This window comes from Apis dorsata, unplaced genomic scaffold, assembly GCF_000469605.1.
Source record: "Apis dorsata unplaced genomic scaffold, Apis dorsata 1.3 scaffold_293, whole genome shotgun sequence".
NCBI lineage: Eukaryota > Metazoa > Arthropoda > Insecta > Hymenoptera > Apidae > Apis > Apis dorsata.
In genome coordinates this window covers 551502-560125 of record NW_006263568.1, presented here as the reverse complement: position 1 = coordinate 560125, position 8624 = coordinate 551502, and the positions used below count along the sequence as shown (strand labels likewise).

Sequence of the window (8624 nt, the reverse complement as noted above, 5' to 3'; positions counted from 1 at the left end):
TTTTTTTTTTTTTTTTTTTTTTTTTGGAGATAGGATAACGTATGAAATGTATGTATGTAGCATTGATAGATTTTGAATAGAAATGAAAATTTAATTAAGTGATTTTAATTTTATCTAGATAAGTTATCTAGAAATGTTTTTGATGTATTTAGGAATGAAAATGTTAAAAAAGTTGTGTTTCTATTATTTATGAATGGGCATATATTATGAAATATGCTTTAAATGTGATTAAACATGGATTAGTTTGTCTATTATTAGAATAGGAGAATTTTAGTTTAATTAAATTTCTCTTTTTGTTTATTAATTGTCTTTTTGATATCTAATAGCTGTATATTTTTATGATTATAGACCAGAAATTAGATTCATTGTTATTAAGTTATAGTGATATAATAATGAATATTATAATATTAAAAGAGCACGCAGAAAAACAAATGACAAAATGGCTTTGTGTCCCTGGCCTCTAATATCTATTTAGAGCAAAGAATCTACTTATATCTTAAAATCGATCGTTAGAATTGGAAATAGAAATTGATCATAAATTTTCTAGAAAAAGGTATGATTAATACTATGATCATCTAGAAACTAAAAAAGAAAAGCTATTAAAACTATAGTAACCACAAATGAGTAAGTAAAATTTAAATTTCCACTAATAATTGGAACAACTGAATCAATTCTCACAAAATATTACTTATCCACTGAGTATAACCTTAAAATATCAAAAAAAGAAAAAAAAAGCTAAATAATCACAGTTGAATAACCATAATCTTTTTCCAATAACAAGATTTCACAGTTTACATCATTCATAGTACTCGAAACGAGAACAATGAGACTACCAAACATACCTACCACTCGACTGTCCGCAACTCCACTTCAGATTGCAACATTCTCGTCCAGCATCGGTTTAAACGCTCATAATAGCGTCTACTACGCCTGTTTCGGACAAGCGTTTAATTCCTATCGTCTCGCTAACTATCGTTGCGCAAACTGATTCATTCGAGATATTAAACACGATACATCGTTTTATACACATACATATTATTCACATTATAATACATCTATGTAATATGATTAAAAAAATTTACTTTAAAATTCATGTAAATTAAATTTAAATCTTCGCTTATTTTTATTTTGGAAATAATAAATAATAAATTGATTAAAGAATGATTTAAAGTGATTTAAAGATTTATCTCACATAAAGATAAATTCAAATTTTTTATTTAAATTTTCTAATTAATGGAATTTTGTTTATATGAATGAAAATCCATAATAATTACGTAATGCGTAATTCTATTCGAAATATTTCGGAACGTCATTCCACTTCTATGAACGTTTCAGAATGGCAAAAGCTCGGGTGAGTTCGGTTAACATCGGATAGTCTCGGGCAGTGAAGGTCCAATACTGTAGAGGTTCAATCTAAAATCTGAAATCTTCACTCTACTAATTTCGCAGGTTCTAATATTGTTCTCAGTATTACTTATAGGCAACCAAGAACATTAGTCAAAGTAACAAGACCAATTGGATTAAAATTTGAAGTCTTCACTTCAATAATTTCATAAGTTTCAACTTTATAGTAAATCTAATAGAACATAAAGTCTCAAGTCTCAAGTCTCCAGTAGTTTCAGAGACCCAAGCTTCGCTTTCAGCCTTATCTATAAGCAATCAAGTTTTGTTTTCCACATTGCACTAGGCCTAATAGGATTTATAGTTATAAATCTCCACTTTACAATTTTCACAGTTCCTAGCTTTGTTTTCAATATTATTTAAAAACAACTGAAAATAATAGACGATGCAACGACTTCAATATAACCTAAAATTTAAAACTTTCATTCTATATCAATTCGTATCAATTTCGTATCAAATTCTAATTTTCTTTTTAATAATTGATAATAGCAGATCCAATAGAATTTAACAAATTTGAATCCAATGCTAAAATATTACTATATAATATCTATACAAATTTAACTTTTAATCTTCTATTTAACGTATGTCTTCCAAACCTTCATTGTTTCAAAACAAAGCACACTCCTGCGTATCGCACACTTCTCTTCTCGTGATCCGGATTCCAACGTGTCGCCCGTAGCTGGTTAATCCACGACGCGAATGCGAATCGGAAACAGTGCTTTCAAGACAAGACGAACACGAAGCACCAAGTTTCGACTTGTGACGTTCCATCTATCCACTCATGGCGTGGCTTATGTACCGGCTCGCGTGATGTCGTTTCGTATACACCGTTCCTTTACCTCGAGGGCATTAGCAATCGTTAGTACGACGGGTTTACGGCCCGTTACGTGCAACGTTGGAGAAAGCTGGGCTATTACCGCAACGTTGCACGAAACCTTTTTTCCTCTGTTATGGCTCGTTCCTTGCCCTCGCAAAAATAGAGAATAAAAACAATGCGAAAGTCAAAAAATCAAGAATCATTGTAAATTATTTTTGGAAAAAAAATTGGGCGATGATTTTTAAGATTTTTAAGCGTTTTTAGTGAGATTTAGAGAATTGAAAATAATTTAATTGGAGATTTGGTTAATCTTTCATCGATAATTTTTTATTGAAAAATTGAGCAATGATTTTCGTTTTTGATAATATTTGGAAAGCTGGAGGAAATCTTTAATCCAGCTTCATTTCTTATTGTTTAAAAATTTAAAAAAGTACGAAGAAAAAATGTTGAGATACTTATTATTTTTTTATTAGTTTCTAATATAGTGTAAAAGTGATATTTCAATTTCAAATATCATATTCAAAACTTTTTAGAATAAAAAATGTTGATATATAAAGAAAACACAAAATAATTGATATATATAAATAAATATAATAATAATAATTAATAAATATTATCATTATCAAATGATAACTAAATAACTAAAATAAATATTGAAAATTGTGAGCGATTTTAATTTTTTAACCAAAAACTGTACAATTGAACGTAATAAAATAATTTTTTGAAAGTATGCATCATTTAATAATAAAATAAAAAATATAATTAAGAATTTTGTCATATATTAATAAATATCTGAATATACTTAAATATCAGTATTTTATTTTTATTGTGTTTCATTATTCTTATCAAAATTGTCTCTTTACTTTTAGAACTGCAAATTCCATATATATATATTTTGTAAATATCTATATTTATTATTTAACCATTTTAAATAAAGCAACAGGTGGTTTATTATAAATTAATACGTATGAAATATCGATATTATTTTCTTGAAGACGCATAAATATTCTTAATTAAAAGATTCAAAAAATTAAAATTAAATTGGAATATTTATATCTATTAATAAATAAAAATCATGTTAAAAAAATGTATGCTATATTATATATTACGATTTTTTCAGAGATTAATAATAGTAGATATTAATGAAACATCTATTTTATTGTCAATTAATATCCTATTATTTTAAAATCCTCCAAGAATTTCAATCTATTTTATTAGGTTCCTTTTGACAATTCGATTTGCTGTCACCTATAAACAAATATTTAATAATACAAATATTTCTTATTTTATCATCGTCTCTTTTTTTAACTAAAATATTTATTAAACTATAAATAATAATATATATATAATAAAATTGGTAAATTTAATTTTTAAAATTAAGCTATATTGAAAAAAATTTCACTACCAAACAATTTTTTGAAATTCTAACCTAACTTTCCGCCAAAATTCATCAATTTTTAAAACAAAATTTCTAATTCAAATATTTCGCCAATAATACAAGAATTTACAAAAAATCTAAAAACATGAAAAAAAAAAAACAAGCAAAAACAATTTTCAAATGTTCGTAAAAATATTTATCCACAAATATTTATCCAAAAATATTTATGCCTTGATTTCGTGCAAATAGAGATAAATGAACGCGATTGTTACTCGGTTGAAATCACCGAATACACATGACAGAATATCCAGTTAACCAATTAAAAACGGTCAACGCACAAAGAAACGAAGAATATCTGCGTGGTTTTCGACGATTAAATTAAACTGAATTTACTTGTTTCAATCGTTCGCACGATTCGCTGGTAGAAACGCAGCCAGGCGTCAAATTGAGCTTGTCAAAATTTTACACGCGCGAAAGAATCACAAAAATCATACTGGTATTCATATCAAATAATAGTTGTGAGAGTAGATAAATATTGAAAATAGTAATACAAGTTTGGATAAATGTAGATAGATATGCTAAAAAATGTAGATCTCTGATGGTAATATGGTTCTCTCTGTAGGTAATAATAATCATGTAATAAGTAGATTATAATAAAGATATTTAATAGTAAAATTAAAATGTTTCATTATTTATTAGATTTGTCAGATTTATATATGAAAATATACAATTGATTATAAATATGCATTTTATTTTTGCTAATAAGATGTATGTTTGACATAACCTCAAAAATGTTTTTTAAAAAAAAATTTTTTATTTAGATTAGATGAGTTAAAATATATTATAATGAATATATGATGAAAGATATGTATATTTGATAAAAATTTTAATTGTTAATATTTTTTAAAATTTTCGTACGTACGTACAGAAACATTTCATAATAAAGAGAAATATGTCTCTCAATGAGTAAAAAATTAAAAATTCTCAAAAAAAGAGAGAGAGAGAGAGAGAAATAAATAAATAAAAATTTCATATATTATATAAAAGTAAACTAAAATAATTTACAATTTAATTTTTTTTATATATTTGATATATTAAAAAGAATTTTATAAAAAAATGAAGTTGTAAAAGCAATATAAAAGAGAAATATTTTTATCAATTTTATTAAAACGAAGTAAAATAAATGGATAATAATACAAAATTGCACGTGAAATATGCAAAATATGATAAAATTAAATATAAACACCGACTACATGGCAGAAAGCTAGAGAGAACAGTAAACACTTTTAAAAATATTACAGCATTAAAAGAATTACATTTCAATAGAAAAATTTTATATGTTATGATTTTAATCAATAACATCACGTATTCAAATGGAGATCATTTCAGAATTATGACAACTCACCAAAAACTATTGAATCTGAATGATAATCTTGAAATCTGTTGACTTTGTTCAAAGATACTTTGATGTCAACCAAAGCAGATTCTGAGAATTTGGAATGTCACTAAAGAAGATTTTAAGATTTCAGGTTGTCCAAACGAATCTCGAAAACGTGAAGTCTTGTAGGACATTAAGAATTTTTAGAATGTCACACTATTGACATATTTCACTGTTAGTATAACGACAATAATTTTTCTTTTATAAAAAAATTAATATTTTTTTAAAATAATAATAATAATAATAATAATATTTTATATTTGAGTCATTTCTTATACAATTAAAATTTATATTTTATTTTCTATATATAAATATATATATAAATTTAATCAAAATTAACCATCTTAAATGGTTCGACAATCGCTAACTAATCGTTCAGTCAGCATTGATTGAGTACTGGTTAACTGAATACATTACACAGATATACTTCATTTATAATCAGAAGCAAAAAGCGTAACGAAAAGTGACACGAGTCGATATATAGGAACTCGCATGATTAATTTTTCAATACGTGATTATTTTCTTTCACGTATGCTTATTCATAACCTGTCTCGTATAAGTTAATTATATATCGTGTGTCTTCGAATTCTATGAATAGAATCTATAGCATAGACATTATCGATATAGATAAATAAAACTCGGCAACCTTGCACCGCATTGACCGATTTGTAATTTCACCACGAACTTTGGTCGCGCTCTCTTTTTGCCACGTTCTCTTCTATTCTTAGAATCTCTATTACGTTTCAATAAGAAACGGATAATTTACTCTGTCGTGTCGTTTCATACGCGAACTCATTCTACGTGGCATTAGCCTATTCGATAAGAAGCGAATTTAATATCTATTCCAAGAAAAAAAGTCAATGTATATGCCTTAATCGAATAATGCGAAAGCAACGTCGAAACTTCATTAAAATTTAAAGAAGTTTAAATTGCTCTAATTCCGAAGATAATAATTTTCGATCAATGAATGAGAGATCATTAGAAGCGCAGAATCTTATCCTTTAAAATGTATTTTCATTTATCTCGATATTACTTCCCGTTCTTAAGATATCATCGTGTAAAAAGAAGAGTAATTTTTAATCATTTGCTTTCTCTTTTAAAGTCAACTGAACTCTATTAAAATTACAAAAAGTTTAAACAACTATAACTCCGAGGATAATTATTTCTGATCAACAAATGAGAGATTGTTAAAAGCAGGAAATCTTACTCTTCAAAACGCATTTTCATTTATCCCAATACGATTTTTAGTTCTCTAGATATCATCGTGTAAACAAAAAGATAATTTTTAATTTCGCTTATTATCTCCGTCTTTGTTATTTATCGGATTTCTTACTCATACTCATTCTATTAATCTACATCAAACTAAACAAGTGAGAGACATAATTTCTGAAAGAACATAATATTCATCTCTAGGATAAAATGAAAGATTAAATTTTGGATCGTGGACGTATTCATGATCTGTATACTGTTTTAAACACTATGGAAACTTTGAATTCTTATATCTTGGCAACCGATTGAGATATTGGGATAAATCAAAAGGGTATTTCAATAGCACGATTTTCTTTATCTTCTGAAAGGATTTTGATAAAAATTTTAATTTTTTCTTTTTTTGTAAATTTTTCATCAAAAATTGAATATGCTTATTGGAAGCTAAAATTAATTGTATTTTTAAATAAAATATCGAGAAAAATTAATAGTAGAATACGCATGGAATTATATAAACGACATATCAATGAATTATGAAAGTTGATGTAAATTAAAATTTTCAACTTATACTGAAAGATAAAATAAATATATAATTCTTTTCTTGATATCATTATATGATATTCTAGATAATTAATAAATTATTTTCTAAATCAATTGTTGATAATCTGATTAAAAAAATATAATCCTGCCTGGAATTTTATGGTTTTATTAAATTTATTTGTTAAATTCAATTTAATAAATTTTCCATTTGCATGGTAATCGATTATTTTTATAAAAAAAATTTTCTTCAACTAAAAACTTTACCGGAATAAATTATACTGGAATTATGTATATTTAAGAACTCAATCTCTCACTCTTATCCGATTTCAATAAAGAAACGAAATGAGGAAATTTTTCTCTGTATTTATTAATTGAAGTTAACAGAGTTAAATAACGTGATAAAGGGGAACGAGGATTCGATAGACCAATTTTATTCAAAAGATTATATTCCTACCTAAACTCTGACCCAGTATTCAAATGTCAAGGGTTTTTCGATATTGCAATACGTGTAACGATAGTATTCACCATCTTTTTTTTTTTTGTTAGTTTCGATTTTATGATTTAATATTTGAGATAATACAATATTGAATTCGATCCTGTATGAAGATATAAAAATTGTTAATTATGAATGTTGGCAATTTTTAAAAATTAAAATAAAATAACAATTTTATTGAAAAATTTATTCAATAACAAATCAATTGTTACAATAAAAAATCCTTAAAAGCACTTAATAATAATCATCGAATATAAACTTTTTCATTTTCAAAATATTTCATCATATTCACATCCCACAACGTTTAGAAATCCTTTAATATCATAGCAATCACAATTAAAATTCTGAAAATTTTAAAACGATTTTCCTTAAAATCATTCCGTTTTTAATCACAATATCTAATTTAATGAAATATAACAAAAATTATAATCAATTCTTTTAGAATCCTATTTTTCAATTTTGCACAGTTTTTTTTCCACTATTTTTTCCGTTACACATGTTACACTGGCTCGTGTCGCATTCCCTCACGAACAACTATAAAAATAACACAGCGCGTTATCTTGGTTATGGCATCTGCGCGATCATTGCACGAAGAAGGATAGAAAAATGCAGAGCATTGGCTGGTTGAATATGATGCGTGCGATGGCATTGGCTCGTGAGCAAATAAATTAGCTGGATGGTGAGCGAATGTGTTACGTCGAAAGTGTTACACAATACCTCGTTGTAATTAAGATAATACATTTTCTGTGTTATTGCAAAACATTTACACGTGTGTACATACTTAATCCTTAAATGAAATGCATCAAGAAACGATCAAGAAGATATTATAGGATTAATGATGATGAATAATTTATGGAGATCAATGTTGATAATGGAAGTTTCAATAATTCTTTTGCACAAAATTTGAACTTTGGTATTTGAATTTTTATGGAGAAGTTGATGTTAATATGGATTTTTATTATTTAGAAGAAATAAATTGTTTTGCAAAAATTTTCGAGAGAACAAATTTCTTTCGAAATAATTATTTTACAGATATGAAATTTAATATTTTCCAAAATCAAATTTCCTTTTTATATTTATATTTTACAACTTATTACAGGGTCAAGTTGTCTTGAAGAAAATTTGAATGAAACGAAAGAGAGAAGACATTTGAAAAAATGTGACGAATCAACTTAACCAATTTAAAAGTGGATAAATAGCCATGAGGAATTTCATATAAAAATGAAAGAAATGGAATACTTTGTCAACGTAACTGATATTTATTTTAAATGAGCTGTTGTGATAATCTGTAAATTTTTTATTATATTTTAAAAAATCCCTCTTCGAATATGATCGCTTTTTCAATATTTTT

At 25.9% G+C, this 8624-nt stretch overlaps 1 protein-coding gene and 1 long non-coding RNA gene across 12 annotated transcripts in view; both read right to left on the bottom strand.

Annotated features, from left to right (window-relative positions):
* Positions 1–8624, bottom strand: part of LOC102670810 (potassium channel subfamily T member 2) — a 152960-nt gene that overhangs the window by 50480 nt on the left and 93856 nt on the right. The gene's annotated exons all lie outside the window — the stretch shown is intronic.
* On the bottom strand, positions 6319–7820 carry LOC116185825. The gene is made up of 3 exons (XR_004150732.1): positions 7573–7820; positions 7045–7376; positions 6319–6386 (listed from the first exon to the last, which is right to left on the bottom strand). It is a non-coding gene; the product is annotated as an uncharacterized LOC116185825 (long non-coding RNA).